The following is a 15,459-nucleotide window of genomic DNA, read 5'->3' as shown; positions in this document are numbered from 1 at the left end:
TACCACATAGGCATATATCAAATACAACACAGAATTAATACACAATTAAAAAAACGGACACATTAACAACAGAGATATTCTATATAGATACAGACAAACAGGTATGTAATACCAATACCCTTCAATAATTGATACCAAAGGAAACAGAACTAAGAAAAACACCATCCTAGAGAAAACACTGCAAACCCAGTGTCTCATTGAGACCCCTGGGAGCAATGGTATCTAAGATGTGTATCCATCTATTTTCTTTTTGCAATAATAATTTATTTCTATTACCACCCCGTATAAGTGGGGGCACATGGTCAATAATAATAGCTCGGATGGATGCCACTCCATGTTGGAGCTGGGCACAGTGCCGTGCAAAAGGCTGCTCACTGCTCCCACTACCCAGGGCCTGTCGTATGGCGGAAAAATGCAGCACCATACATTCTTTAAATTGGCGCTGGGTTTTACCGACATACGACAGGCCACAGGGACAGGTGAGCAGATAAATGACATATGTAGTAGAACACGTTAATGCAATATAAATCTTAAAACGTTTCCCTGTATGGGGATGACAAAAGGAATTACCCACAGTTAGTCCTCTGCATGGGACACAGCCCAAGATTCTATGACAACCTCTCCTGGTACTTAAAAAATGTGTTGGCTGCGCTTGTCGATCCAACCCAGTTATATCTAAATGCATAACATAGTCACCAATATTCCTACTCCTAGTAAAACTAGGTAGGAGTCTAGACTCATTTAGAGCTGGCAGCTCTCTGTCAGAGCTAACTATAGGCCACCATTGTTTAGCCTTTTTCACCAGCAAAGGACTATCAGCGCAATATCTATTGACCCAAGGGATGCATTTATTGTCAAATTTTTTCTTTTGATTTTTCGGACATAATAATTCGTCCCTTGACATATGTAAAACTTTTTCTTTAAGCTTAAGCAATTCCTGATGGTCATAACCCCGACACAAAAATTTCTCAACCACACCATCAAGGGCAGGTTCAACCTGGGAAGATACTATACGTCTTACTCTTAGCAGCTGGGAATATGGTAAGCCTTTACGTAAGGGCAAGGGGTGAAAGCTATCATTTCTCAATAAGGTGTTCCTATCCGTAGCTTTAGTGAATAGAGAAGTCTTAAATGACCCTTCAGCAAAAGAAATATGTACATCAAGAAAATTAACATCAGTAGCATGACACTGATAAGTCAACTTTACTACGCCATCAGAATCATTGAAATTATCCAAAAGAGATGACAACTGAATCTCTGGGCCAATCCACATAATCAATAAGTCATCAATATAGCGGAGGTATAAAGCTACCTCAGCCTTTAGATGACCATTCACAAAAAATAAAGACTGTTCCACCGCATACATAAAGGCATTGGCATACGATGGGGCCACAAAGGACCCCATCGCACACCCCGCCAACTGAAGGTAATACCCTCCATCAAAAATAAAATAAATGTTGCTTTTGAAGTTGAAAGATTTGCATATTAAGGATGTACCATTACTCATGTGTACTGCAGACATTTCAAGCCTCTACACCTGCATCCCACATGATGCAGCTGTTGAGGCTGTTAAACGTATTCTGCGGCAGGACCCTTATTATGAAGGACCACCAATTGAGTTTGTTGTTCAGCTGTTGTGGTTAATTCTAACACACAATTATTTTATTTTTGATGGAGCGTATTACCTTCAGTTGGTGGGGTGTGCGATGGGGTCCTCTGTGGCCCCATCGTATGCCAATGCCTTTATGTATGCGGTGGAACAGTCTTTATTTTTTGTGAATGGTCATCTAAAGGCTGAGGTTGCTTTATACCTCCGCTATATTGATGACTTATTGATTATGTGGATTGGCCCAGAGGTTCAGTTGTCATCTCTTTTGGATAATTTCAATGATTCTGATGGCGTGGTAAAGTTGACTTATCAGTGTCATGATACTGATGTTAATTTTCTTGATGTACATATTTCTTTTGCTGAAGTGTCCTTTAAGACTTCTCTATTCACTAAAGCTACGGATAGGAACACCTTATTGAGAAATGATAGCTTTCACCCCTTGCCTTTACGTAAAGGTTTACCATATTCCCAGCTTCTAAGAGTAAGACGTATAGTATCTGATGATTCCCAGGTTGAACCTGCCCTTGATGGTGTGGTTGAGAAATTTATGTGTCGGGGTTATGACCATCAGGAATTGCTTAAGCTTAAAGAAAAAGTTTTACATATGTCAAGGGATGAATTATTATGTCCGAAAAATCAAAAGAAAAAATTTGACAATAAATGCATCCCTTGGGTCAATAGATATTGTGCTGAAAGTCCTTTGCTGGTGAAAAAGACTAAACAATGGTGGCCTATAGTTAGCTCTGACAGAGAGCTGCCAGCTCTAAATGAGTCTAGACTCCTACCTAGTTTTACTAGGAGTAGGAATATTGGTGACTATTTTATGCGTTTAGATATAACTGGGTTGGATCGACAAGCGCAGCCAACACATTTTTTAAGTACCAGGACAGGTTGTCATAGATGCTTTGGCTGTGTCACATGCAGAGGACTAACTGTGGGTAATTCCTTTTGTCATCCCCATACAGGGAAACGTTTTAAGATTAATTTTGCTTTAACGTGTTCTACTACGTATGTCATTTATCTGCTCACCTGTCCCCATGGCCTGTCGTATGTCGGTAAAACCCAGCGCCAATTTAAAGAATGTAGGGCGCTGCATCGTTCCGCCATACAACAGGCCCTGGGTAGTGGGAGCAGTGAGCAGCCTTTTGCATGGCACTGTGCCCAGCTCCAACATGGGGTGGCATCCATCCGAGCTATTATTATTGACCATGTGCCCCCACTTATACGGGGCGGTAATAGAAATAAATTATTATTGCAAAAAGAAAGTAGATGGATACACATCTTAGATACCATTGCTCCCAGGGGTCTCAATGAGACACTGGGTTTGCAGTGTTTTCTCTAGGATGGTGTTTTTCTTAGTTCTGTTTCCTTTGGTATCAACTATTGAAGGGTATTGATATTACAAACCTGTTTGTCTGTATCTATATAGAATATATCTGTTGTTAATGTGTCCGTTTTTTTAATTGTGTATTAATTCTGTGTTGTATTTGATATATGCCTATGTGGTATTATTAATATGCATTAGTTATATATATGAATGCTAGCTTATGTATGAGTGCTAGCTTACATTTTTTAGTATTGTGCAATAAATGTTGTTTGTGGTTGCTTGGCAACCAGATCACATGGTCCGCTGATCTGCGGGGCCCCATCTGATGATGTCACGAATTTGGCGCCGAGTGTGCTGGGCGCGATTTCGTGGAGCCGGACGTGTGGGTCCTGCAGGTGAGTGCGATGTTCAGTGATTATGTGGCTTTATATATCTGTACTTTGTTTGTGTTATTTGTACTGTTGTCCCTGAGGAAGGGGGAAACCCCGAAACGTCAATAAAGGACTGCTTTTACATTATTCTACAAGTCTATGGAGTGCCATCCTTTCTTCACCTATTATATATATATATATATATATATATATATATATTTATATATATATATCAAGTTCTGTATATAGAATGACACTATTACAGCAATAGTCATTTTACTCTTGTAACATTTATGCTTTTTAATACAATCTTTTTTCTTGCAGAACAAATAAAGAGCAGGATCCCCACTAAGACTATTTGAAGATATAGTAGTAAAGGGACTTTGATCTCTGATCAAGCCGACTGAAGACATTATTTCTTCTTACACCTATAAAGGATCCCCAAAATCTATTCTCATTTTCTTGATAGGAGAAAACTTTTACAGCTAATTTGTTTCTCATCTAATACATGATGAGTCTCATTGGAGAGAAACTGCATCTGTGCTCTGAGTGTGACAAAAGCTTTACATATAAATCACAGCTTCTCATACATCAGAGGATTCACACAAGAGAGAAGCCATTTAAATGTTCTTAGTGCAGCAAATGTTTTTTCGCAAAGTCTTATCTTGTTATACATCAGAGGAGTCACACAGGAGAGAAACCATTTACATGTTCTGAATGCAGCAAATTTTTTTCCCGGAAGTCATATCTTGTTATACATCAGCGGATTCACACAGGAGAGAAACTATTTAAATGTTCTGAATGCAAAGAATGTTTTTCCATAAAGTCACAGATAGTTAGACATCAGAGGATTCACACAGGAGAGAAACCATTTACATGTTCTGAATGCAGCAAATGTTTTACTGATTTTTCAAATCTTGTTGTACATCAGAGGAGTCACATAGGAGAAAAACCACTCACTAAACATAGCAACAGTTTTAGTAGTAAAAACACTTATTAATCAGTCTAAAAGCCTGAATGTATAATGTGTTTCTTTTGTTAAATTGCATCACTTCATCACTTCAATATTTTTACAAGTGAGGAAATTTTCATTTTCTGAATGGGACAAGTGTTATATATAAATCAATCTTGTTTAAGACAGGAGAGAAGAAATGTCTGCAATTGATCTTCTGCAGAAGTGTAATGTAATAAACAATGTGTATGTTGAAACCCCCAAAATTGTATGAAATTTTTATTTATCTGAAAATAAAAAGTTCACTATAATAGCATAAAGCAGTGCCAGTGGCATCACTAGGGGTTGCACCAGGTTACACCATCTTATGGGGTCTGCTCTGCTATTTTAGTGTAATTCTCTTAGATGGTGTCACCAAGCTGTGGGTATAGTTGTTCAAATGCATGTGTCATCTACACAGTACCTGGAGAAGCAGAGGGCTGCCTGGACAAGACACCAATATAATGTGTATGGAGGTATAACACACAGTCATGCCCTCAAAATGTGATACAACTGGGAGCATTGCTTTGGAAGCACGAGGCCACATCACCTTCTGCCTGAAACACAGCTTGGGTGTGCACAGAAATAGATAAAGGGATGTTAGGCTGGATAGGTGCACTTGGTGGTGCTATTAATAACAAATAATACAATAGTATACAACAAACGACAGAGAGAATAGCCATTTTCTAGGTGTAGTGCCCTAGTTTATTGCATATATGTTAAGGAAGATTATCCATATTAAAAATTATCAGCAAAATATATAATATAGATAGGAAAGTGACAAATTTGTATTTGATAAAAAGTTAATAAGGTTGGTGCAAGTGTTGATGGCCCAGCTGATCTCTGTAATGTTGTCACAAGTTACCGTTGCCCTTGTTAAAGTCTCATGCCCCTGTTGTTGCTCCTCTAAGGGGATGCCCTGTTCTCGCAAGATTTGACATCATAATCTCACAAGACTGTACTAAAACCTTTATGTGTCTACTAAGCTAAAGGAAGGGATCAGCTGGCTGCCGAGCAGGACTGCAGCAGAGACAGCTAAATTCTGTCTATGCGGGTGCAAAACAGGGATGTAGGAAGGATAACTAGAGAGTGGGTGCCGACAAGAACATGCAGTACTCACAGGGGAAAATTCAGGGTTTGTAAGAAGTGATTACTAGAGAGTGGGTGAAGCTGAGCACAAAGGGAAAATAGAGACTGAGGTGTATTTATGTGTATGTGTTTGTTTGCCTATGAAATAAGAAGAATATAGGAAAGGCATAGGGGTAAATTTTCTAACCCTCATTTTCTCAATTCCACCAATTATCAGTGACTGTGAAGTATGGATTTAAAGCAGCAACAAAAATGAGTTGTAACAAAGGCTGGTTTAGCATTTAATTATGTTGCCGCTTCAAATTCATATAGTTCTGTTTTCTTAAGGAAAACAGTCTGATTGAAGTTTTTAAAAGGTTTAAGTTTTCCAGCATGGAATATTCATTATATAATATGTATTATAAAATATGATGTTTCTGTATGTTTAAGGGCAGAAAAAAGTATACTTTAAATGTACCAAAACAAAAAGAAAGAGATGATCTACTCTACTGTACCAAGCTCCACAGCAGCTGTCCCCACAGTGTTCTATAAGGATGTTATTTAAAAGATCAGCAAAGCGGAGCTTTGTGGGCCTTGGCTGCATGAGCTAATGCTATTTTTTTGTGATCCCTCTCGTGTTAACTTCAGGAGATCTGACTGCACATTTATGTATATATAGGTTCAATATATCAATAAACATCATAATCACCTATAAACAATTTCATATTTTTGATTATAATTAAGTACATAGATCAAACCTCATCTAATAGAGAAATAGAATATTGGTAGGTAATATTGGGAGTTGAGGTTTTCTGTGATTTTTCTTGTAGCTGGAGAATGTATTTGTTTGTGCAGAGGCCAGATAAAAATAAAAATACTATATTTTATATATAACTCCCAAAGTAATATGGGTGCTGCATGAATTTTTACAAGATTATAGTATGATTACTTATTACCACAAATCAGCATCTAATCAAATTGTAAGAGTAACCTTAACTATTTTTATTTAACATATTAGTACTTCAAGGCTCACATTACTATCAAGCAAATAATAATTAGCCTTTTAGGGCCTGTTTCTGAGTCAGACACAATGTTGATGTTGCTCCCAGTTGCCCGATGATTATTGTATGGTCTTGAGTTTTGAGTCAGCTTCTCTAACTGCTTTCTTATTAGTTTAATTAAGGGTAAGAGCTGACTCACTTCAGTAGTTATAATTTCAAATTATTTTAGAAGTTTGCTGAAACCCGAGTATTGAATGTGTTCAAATTTACCCAGCTGTATTTATAGTACAAATCCTGAATAAAGTTGGGTAAGCCACTTTGCTATCAAATCCCTTAATTTATCCAACAGATTGGCACCAGTTTGCTTTTTAGTGAAGTCAGTGATACAGAGAGTAACCTGCATGTGAAATAGCTGACATTGTGTGTTAGATACTATTGCTGGTTAAATGATACATCCACATAGTGACTGGCACAGTCATGTTATCTTTAGTTTGACCAATAACACCTATTAAGTGGATAGACAGTTCAATTGCATTTCTTGGGAAATAATAACTTTTTTATAACATCCCAGTACAGGTGAAGAATTGCTGTTTTGATTAAACAGAATTGTGATGGAATTGTGTAGCATGGAAACATGACCTTGATTAATCATCTAAAACAAGAAGCAATGATAGTGGAAATTGGATGCAAATTTAATGCAAACATAGCCATAATGGCTTCAGTGATCTGCTGTGCAACAGGATGTCATCTGTCACACTTAGTTCCTCTTGCAAACACTGGTTTCGCAGACAAATAGAGATGTGCGCCGACCCCCGTGTTTTGGTTTTGAATCTGTATATCCCCTGGTTTTAGATATGGATTGGTTTTTGCCAAAACCTAGCTTCTGTGTTTTGTTTTTTGGTTTGGGTTTTGGATCTGGATTTTTTCTTAAAAAATCATAAAAACTGCTAAAATCACATAAAATGGGACTGTTTTTGTTCCAACTGTATTATTAACCTCAATAACATTTATTTCCACATGTTTCCAGTTAACTTTGACCACCTCACAGCTCACAATATTTATTTTTTTCTTCTAGTTAAGGGTCAAAAGGTTGCATCCATCTAGATGGCTGTCATAATTTCTAGGCAGAATCAAAACTGAGTGATAAATAGAGTTAAGGACTATGCAAATATGATGGTTGGGGTACACCTTGAGGATTGAAGAATTGATAGTTGATAATTAATACAGTCACTGACTGAAGGAGGAATTGATAGTTGATAATTGATGCAGCCACTGGCTGAAATAAGAATAGTTGATACTTGATAATTGGTGCAGCCACTAGCTGATGTACAGAGAGCTGATACTTGATAATTGGAGAAGCCACTGGCTGAAGAATTGATAGTTGGCACAGACACCTTCTGAAGTAAGGAGAGTTGATACTTGATAATTAGTGCAGCCACTAGCTGATGTACAGAGAGCTGATACTTGATAATTGGTGTAGCCACTGGCTGAAGAATTGATAGTTGGCACAGACACTGGCTGAAGAAAGGAGAGTTGATACTTGATAATTGGTGCAGCCACTAGCTGATGTACAAAGAGCTGATACTTGATAATTGGTGCAGCCACTGGCTGAAGAATTAATAGTTGGAACAGAAACTGTCTGAAGTAAGAAGAGTTGATATTAGATAATTGGTGCAGCCACTGGCTGAAGTAAGAAGAGCTGATACTTGATAATAGGTGCAGCCACTGACTGAAGATTTGATAGTTGGCACAGACACAGGCTAAAGTAAGAAGAATTGATACTTGATAATTGGTGCAGCCACTGGCTGAAGTAGGAAGAGCAGAAACTTGATAAGTGGTGCAGCCACTGGCTGAGGAAATGATAGTTGGCACAGACACTGGCTAAAGTAAGAAGAGCTGATACTTGATAATTGGTGCAGCCACTGGCTGAAGTAAGAATTGGTATTTGATATTTAATTGATGATGCAGCCTCTGGACTAAGTAGTAGTGGAATACAGAGCTATGATTAGGAACCAGTCCTGCATCAGCCTTGAGGGCTGGTACTCTTGGCAAGTTGCAGCTATTACAGCCTTGAGGGCTGGTGAGGAGTGACAACAGGTGGCCTTTGGACTGTGAAGCAATATGCAGCCTTTGGGCCATGTACCAGCTTTGAGGGCTGAGAACCCTTGAATGAATGTCACTGTTTTGCAACTTGTGGCGCTGGATTGACAAAAGCAGCAGTATGCTGGCTTGCATACACTTGATGCTGATGTGCAACTTGTGTTGCCAAGTTGAAACAAGCAGCAGTACACTGGATTGCAAACACTGGGTACTGAGGTTTGGCTTGGTCCACCTGTATGACATAAATGGCAAGTGACTGAAGTGCTGACTGTGCCACCTGGATGACACAAACAGCAGGAGCAAAACAATGCAGACTGGGTAACTGGATTCTCTACTTGAACAGAAGACTCATAGCAGAACTGGAGGAAACACATGTGAACACTATTACCAGCAAATGAGCAACACATCAGCAAGGTAGAAAAAGGAGGATGCACCAATCCTGCTCCAGTACAAGTAATGTTAGCCAGATAGCCACTCCATCAATTTGGTGGTTCCGAATTTTATATAAAAAAAATGAAAGGGGCATGCAAGAAATGCTATCTGTGGCCATTAGAATTTCTGGACAGTCAAAAACCATAAAATTAAAAATGTCAGGCAACAATGCCCCAAAAAGTACATAATGCAAAGAAAAGAGGTGCAAGATAGAATTGTCCTTGGGCCCTCCAACCTACCCTCATGTTGTATATATGAAACAGGACATTCATAGTTTAACAAACCAATCACTTCAGCAACAGTGACTGCCACTTATGGCTGAAATGATTGGTTTGTTTGGACCCCCCACAAAACAATCTGCCAATGCACAGTGGACATTGGTGGCAATGATCCCATACACAAACTGGCTTTACAACATAGATAAGATCAGATGTCATCATCATCCCCATCAGTGTGTGCAACCTTCTCTTCACACTATCTTAGTTTGTGTTCGCTGGAATCCATCATTATAGATGCTTCTGTATTTTTTTTACTTAATTGCTGATAAATATCTTCCTCATGGAATTTGTAATTCATTTTGATGAACATCACCTTTTCCACATTTTGGGGAAGTAACCTCCTACGCCAATCACTGACAAAGTTCCCGGTTGTGCTGAAAACTCTTTAAGAGTACACACTTAAGCCTCTTTTCCTGCCAGTAGTGAAATGGACTGAGTGACATGCCTATTTGTATGCTATCCCTTAAATAATCATCCACCATTCTCTGAATGGTAACATATCAGACAAAGTCACAGTAGACATGTCACTCATTGTAGGCAGTTCTTTCAGACCTAACCAGATCTCATTATGTTTTGCTGACTGATCTGCATTACCACCAGCAGTGGGTCTCTAAGGAAAATGTAAATGTTTCCTGGCAGCTGCAGAAACTGAGAGAGGAGATGCTGTCATATCATGTGCCATTTGAGTTGACAATTTTTTCACCACCAGCTCTTTGCATCTTTTCAGATTTGAGTCCATCAGAAAGAAAGACACAAAGCATGACTTAAACCTAAGATCAAGTATGGTCAACAAAATATTGTGATCTGATTTCAAGATTGATGACCCTTGGATCCTGGCAAAGAGAATGAAGGGCTTGTTCTATAAGTCCGACATACTTAGTGTAATAACTCAGTTTCAGCTCCTCCTTCAGTTTCTCCAGCTACTTTTGCAAAAGTCTGATTAGGGGAATAGCCTGACTTAAGCTGGCAGTGTCAGAACTAATTTCACATGTGGCAAGTTCAAAGGGTTTGAGAACCTTGCACAACATGGAAGTTATTCTCCACTGCGCTTGAATAAGGTGCATTCCCATTCCTTCCCCTATGTCATAGACCATAGTGTAGCCTTGGATGGCCATTTTCTGCTCCTCCATCCACTGAAGCATATAGAGGGTAGAATTCCACCTAGTTACTAGCTCTTGCTTCAGATGATGGCAGGGCAAATTCTACAGTTCTTGCTGGTGCTGCAATCTTCTACATGCAGTTGCTGAATGTTGAAAATATCCAGAAATCTTTCGGGCCACAGAGAGCATCTCCTGCAAAGCCCTGTCATTTTTAAAAAAACATATTGCACCACCAAATTAATTGTGTGAGCAAAACATGGGATGTGTTTCAATTCACCCACATGTAATGCTCACACAATATTGCTGGCATTGTCAGAAATCACAAATCCTGCGGAGAGTACAAGTGGGGTAAGCCATTTTGCAATGATTTCCCTGAGTTTTTCTAAGAGGTTCTCAGTGGTATGCCTCTTAGTGAAACTGGTGATACACAGAGTAGCCTGCCTCTGAATGAGCTGGCATTTGTTAGATGCTGCTGCTGTTTACACTGTTGGAGGCAATAAACCTACCCAGTGAGCTGTCGAATCATGTAATCTTTAGTTTGCCCTGTCCCACTTGTCCACATATCTGTGATTAAGTGGTCAGTGGGCACAATAGAATTTTGGAGGACATTAATAAGATTTTTTAAAATGTCCTTGTACAGATTGGGAATTGCTTTTCTACAGAAGTGGAATCTAGAAGGGACATAGTAGCAGGGACACAGGACCTCAATTAACTGTATAAAACCCACTGTGTTAATAGCGGATACTGGACGCACATCTAGCACTAGCATAACTCAATTGGCATCAGTAATCCGCTGTGCAACTGGGTGTCTGCTCTCATACTTGCTCCAAAATGCAAAGGATTGTTTTACTATCAATTGTTTTGTTGAGCTACTAAAAGTAGTCTTCTTCCTGGTCCAATTCTGGGATGAATATTCACTCATAGCAGAAGCAGCAAGCGTAGCACTCAAGGATCCTTCTAAGGAACCATGGATAGGAGAGGAGTCAGTCCTTTTGAAATTGGATGAAGGACTACTTCTGATCACAAGTGAGGATGTTGATGATGATGCAGGTGTTTTTGGTGGAGATTGCAGGTGCTTGAATCCAGATATAAGGGAGCAGCTAGGTGACACTGGACTGATTGCTGTTTGTTTCTTGTCCACAATGCTTTAGAACTTGAAATACCCTTTCCAATTTGATGAATGCACTGCAAGTTACATAGCAGGGAAGAGGTTGAAAGATGGTTAAGGTCCTTACCCCTTCTCACTGTTACATGGCATTGGTTACAAATGTCTACAGACAATTGATGTGTAAAACTACTAATCTTCTTGGTCTCCTTATGTGATGAAGACTCACCCCTTGCAGCAGCATCCCTAGGATGCAAGGATTATCTGTACATTATCTGTACATTGTAAAAAGGTAACAATGGTTGATATACTTACCACTGAAGTGCTCCAGGGAACCAAGGCCTGCACAGCCTCCGCGGTACCTGCACAACCAGCTGACCATGTTCACATGGTAAAAGCAGCATCTCTAGGGTCCCAAATACAATGTAAATACCAATTCCCTCACAACAAAGGTGCTCTTCAAGCAGGCAGCCTGAAAGTGCCTCATCAGCCAGAGGCCAGAGCAGCTTCAGAGGGCGGGGGCTGGAGGAATAGTGATTGTGGCCAAATATGGCCTAATCCAAAAAATATATACATATATAATGTATAAGCAATTTTTTATTAGCTTTTGTTTTATAAGGACATAAGTATGGCATTTTGGATTTATGTTGGTAACCAGTCCCATTTGCATTGGTTGAGCAAACATTTCCCTGCCATTAATAAAAATCAACAACACAAAGTTGGAATGCATTTATTTAAAGGGTGCTAAATTTCCAAACCAGTATTTTTAAAATTAATAACAACAATGATAGAAGGTTGTAAATTATGTCCTGCTTCAAATAAGAACATACACTATAATGGCACAGATATCAGTGTTTGGGTATTTGGGGGTTAGCATTTTTATTTAGAAGTGGGTATGTTGTCCATAGCAAACTAACAGCTTGAATGTATCACTTATATTACAAATTATTACATATGTTTTTAAAATGTGATTTGTTGCTATGGACAACATCCCCATTACAAAACAATTATGAAAATAAAATAAATATTTGGCTTATGGTGAGACAAGTTCCATAAGTAAGTATGTTAAAAAGGTAGACAATATAAAAATGAACATTACTGTATTACCTAAAAGTTTTTTTTATGGTCAACATGGCAAAGCTTGAAAAATATACTCTTTAAAGTACTGTATATGCACAACATTAGTCAATGAATTGTAAAACATTTTCCAGACACATATCACAACTGTTGGCGGAAACTTAGTAGCACATGTCAAATAAAAATATCACTTTATGGTGACAATATGATGACTATAGTACAAGTTTATTATCAGTACATTTAAAAATGGAGTAATAGTAGATATACTTACCACTAAAGTGCTCCAGTATGACTTGCCGTCTTACCTACCTCCCTAAATCTGTACTCAAATTGTCGCCAGATGTTACTTACTCCACTGCTTGCTCATGGTCATCTCCAGCAACATCATGTGCAAGATGTTGTTCAACACAGATGTTGTGGAGATAACAGCAGCAAAGCACAATTTGAGTCACCATGGAGGAAATATACAGCAGAAGGCCAGATTTATCCAGACAGCAAAACCGAGACTTCAGCATGTCAAAACATCTTCCAATCACTGACTGTGTGACCTTATGTGCATGATTGTAATTGTGTTCAACAGGGGAATCAGGATGCGACAAAGGATCAAAAGCCAGCAGAAACAGCCATACCCTGCATCACCTAAAACACATAGATAGCAGAGCTGGATTTACATTTCATTTGGCCCTAGGCAAGTTACTGGTCTGGGGCCCCCCACCTGCCCCTACAAGAAAATAAATTAACAAACTAAAGCTATTCTGTAAGGAATAAAGCATTTTTTATTATTATTTTAAACTGCTCAAAGAACAGGTATTGTGGCGATACAAGTACCACCATAATACCTGTGTAGTTCAGGGTTTTCACCAGTGACAGCAGCATTATAGAGAAAAAATAATAATTTAAATAGAAGATTGTGCTTACTTGGCATCTTCAGGTTTCTCCTTGTCACTTTTGATCGTTGACCAGCAGGACTCCATCGCCTTCAGTAGAAAAGGAGGCGGAAGTTAATGGGTGAAGAAGGGACAAGTGAAATAAAAAAGGGCATGGTGGAAGGAGGATCAGGGTGAGAGGAACAGTGGTAGGGGCACAATGGAAAGGTGGTTTGTGGAGGAACAGAAAAAAGATGGGTGGTGAGGGATAAAAGACAGAATTAGGTGGCGGACAGATATACTAATGAAAGACACAGGTAAAGGAAGGAGAAAACACAAAGGCCAAACACACAGACAAACACAAAGATGATATAGAGACACACTGGGGCCTGGGGAGAAATGGGGGCAGATGTTTATTACATAATGTGTGCTGATACCGCTTCGGCAGTTAATACATCTACCCCATGGAGACATACACACCTGTGTCTGGGGGGGAAAGGGGGACATAGAGATGTACATACTTGTGAATGGGAGGGACATGGAGACGAACACACTGGTAACTGGGGTGAGGGTAAGGGGACATGGAGACATACATACTGGTGACTGGGTTGGGGGAAGGGGGACATAGAGACATACACACTGGTGACTGGGGGAGGGGGACATGGAGATGTACATACTTGTGACTTGAGGGGGAGAACATGGAGACATACAGTACGCACTGGTGGGTGGGGTGAGGGGGACATAGAGATGTACACTGGTGATGGTGTGGGGAACATGGAAAAGCACAAAATGATGAATGGGGGGACATGGAGATATACACTTGTGACTGAAGGGAATGAGGACATACACACTAGTAGGTGGGGAGCTGGGGACATGGAGAAATTCACAATGATGACTGGAGGAGGGAGACATACACATTGGTTACTGTTGGGGGAGGAGCACATGGAGACATACATACTGCAGGTGGGGTGAGGGGGAAAAGGAGACATACACACTGCTGATGGGAGGAGTGGGACAAGAATACATACATACTGCTGGTGGGGGGAGGGGGACAAGGAGACATGCACACTGCTAATGGGGGAAGAGCACATGGAAACAAATTAAGTTCTGTGGGGGGGCATGGACACTTAAAAACTGCTGGTGGTGGGAGGGAGGCATGGAGACACACATTGCTGGTGGGGGGAGGGGGACATGGAGACATACACACTGCTAGTTGGGGGAGGGAGGCATTGAGACATACACACTGCTGGTGGGGGGGGAGGGAGGCATGGATACATACACACTGCTGGTGGGGGGAGAGAGGTGTGGAGACATACCCACTGCTGGTGGGGGGAGGCAGGCATGGAGACATACACACTGCTGGTGGGGATAGGAAGGCATGGAGACATACACACTGCTGGTGGGGATAGGAAGGCATGGAGACATACACACTGCTGGTGGGGGGAGGCAGGCATGGAGACATACACACTGCTGGTGGTGGGAGGGAGGCATGGAGACATACACACTGCTGGTGGGGGGAGGCAGGCATGGAGACATACACACTGCTGGTGGTGGGAGGGAGGCATGGAGACATACACACTGCTGTTGGTGGGAGGGAGGCATGGAGACATACACACTGCTGGTGGGGGGGAGGTGTGGAGACATACACACTGCTGGTGGGGGAAGGGAGGTATGGAGACATACACACTGCTGGTGGGGGGGAGGCATGGAGACAAACACACTGCTGGTGGTGGGGCATGGAGACATGTACACTGCTGGTGGGGGAGGAGAACATGATGACATAATGAGTTCTGAGGGGGGACATGGAGTCACACACACTGCTCATGGGGGGAGGGGGACAAGGAGACATTATGATTTCTGAGGGCGGACATGGAGACACTCAAGACTAGGTGAGACAGACATAAAGTGAAGGGAAGAAAGGTCAGAGGGGAGAAGGAGCAGAGCACAGTGCAATCACACTTACCTTAGAGCATGTTTGTGGCCAGTTGTGGGTCTTCCAGTACACTTACTGCTTCTGTGTGCTGGGGCAGGACTAAATGTGAAGTGTGCAGAAGTCATCACTGTACCCTCCTCCAACTTCTCATCAGCGCTGGTGGTTCTGCCCACATCTCAACCCCAACCTAAAGTTAGCAAG

At 40.6% G+C, this 15,459-nt stretch overlaps 2 pseudogenes; one reads left to right on the top strand and one right to left on the bottom strand.

The window, feature by feature from the left end:
- Positions 1-15,459, bottom strand: part of LOC148522667 (uncharacterized) — a 360,297-nt pseudogene that overhangs the window by 19,893 nt on the left and 324,945 nt on the right.
- LOC148522670 (uncharacterized) overlaps positions 3,816-15,459 on the top strand; it is a 36,009-nt pseudogene continuing 24,365 nt past the window's right edge.

Source organism: Taudactylus pleione, unplaced genomic scaffold, assembly GCF_031769625.1.
Source record: "Taudactylus pleione unplaced genomic scaffold, aTauple2 ptg000145l, whole genome shotgun sequence".
NCBI classification, from domain to species: Eukaryota; Metazoa; Chordata; class Amphibia; order Anura; family Myobatrachidae; genus Taudactylus; species Taudactylus pleione.
This window is presented reverse-complemented; position numbering and strand designations above follow the sequence as displayed.